The sequence below is a fragment of the Microtus pennsylvanicus genome, chromosome 6, assembly GCF_037038515.1.
Source record: "Microtus pennsylvanicus isolate mMicPen1 chromosome 6, mMicPen1.hap1, whole genome shotgun sequence".
Taxonomy (NCBI): Eukaryota; Metazoa; Chordata; class Mammalia; order Rodentia; family Cricetidae; genus Microtus; species Microtus pennsylvanicus.
The window spans coordinates 39551393-39552752 of record NC_134584.1 but is presented as its reverse complement, the minus strand read 5'-3'; the positions used below and the strand labels follow the sequence as shown (position 1 = coordinate 39552752).

At 42.1% G+C, this 1360-nt stretch overlaps 1 pseudogene; it reads left to right on the top strand.

The window, feature by feature from the left end:
• Nucleotides 1-519: 519 nt before the first annotated feature.
• On the top strand, nucleotides 520-814 carry LOC142852805 (ATP synthase F(0) complex subunit e, mitochondrial pseudogene; annotated as a pseudogene).
• Nucleotides 815-1360: the final 546 nt, after the last annotated feature.

The window sequence follows — 1360 nt, the reverse complement described above, 5'->3', positions numbered from 1 at the left end:
GAGAAGTGAGGAAAGACAGACGGTCACTGTGATGCTTTGGGTTGCTCCTCACTCTTGCCACTCCGTGTGCCCTCTAGAATGCAGTCACACTGCCCCAAGACTCCTGCCTTCCAAGTGAGACGCTGCTGGGATCCAAGGGCTCAGGGTTTTGACATGAGGACAAGGTTTGCTAGATGGCCTTTAGCCCTGACCTACAGGCCAAACCGTCATGATATGAGTGTATATGAGGAGCACCCTGCTTGATGATGTTATCTATAACTTTCAGTGGATTCCAAAAATTAAACACACATATTCTTTCACCCTTCCATGCAGTTAACCTATTCAATAGGCTCAGTCCCGAATCAAAAAGAAGTGACAGTTTTGGTTCAGTCTTGTGGACTTTCTACCCTCGAGTTCACTGTGTTCTTTAACTGCTTATGTTAAAATTATGTTTCATTTATTCTTATAAATTATGGTATAAAAAGAGGGTAGCTAGAAAACATTGAAATGTATAGACAATAAAGATCATAGGGGAGTTAAGCTTCCGGCGCGAAGGTCACGGACAAGATGGTGCCCCCAGTTCAGGTCTCTCCGCTCATCAAGCTTGGCCAATACTCAGCCCTGGTCCTCTGCATGGCCTATGGTGCCAAGCGCTATAGTTACCTAAAGCCCCGGGCAGAGGAGGAGAGGAGGGTGGCAGCGGAGGAGAAGAAGAGACTAGATGAGCTGAAACAGATTGAAAGAGAATGGGCAGAAGCTCAAGATGAGAGCATACTCAAGTGAAGCGCCAGTGAGCTTGCCTTTCTTAAGTGGCTGAGAATGAATAAAAGCTTTGTCGTGCAAAACAAAACAAAAAAAAAAGATCAAAGGGAAGTAGCAAAGATAAATAATGTTTACACTGTAAAGTATTTTCTTAAAGTCTTTTTATATGTCCATACAATGTTTGGACATATCACACACACACACAGACACACAGACACACACACACACAAATAACAAAGCAAAACAACAACAAACAGGTTTTGCATCCTAAATTTTTCTGTTGTTTTGTCCTAATCAGTTCAAACTCTCCTTAGAAATCTCATAAATACCAGGGACAGCGATGGCGCTGAGTGTGTTCCATCATTTATTCCCATTACCCCATCAGGGGGCACTGGGCTTATTTATAAAGTTGAAATGACCATAAACAACAAATTAATGCTGCCTCGACTGACTTTGTACTTAAAACCTTGCCTATATTTTGCTGAAATTCCTGAGATAGGGTTTTCAAAAGCAGAATTAACAAGTCGGTGTGTCTGAATTTTTGAGAACTTGATACATAATCTGATTGTTGGCCACTACAGGTGTTTATGCTGTTATTAACTGGGCCGTATTCTCAGAC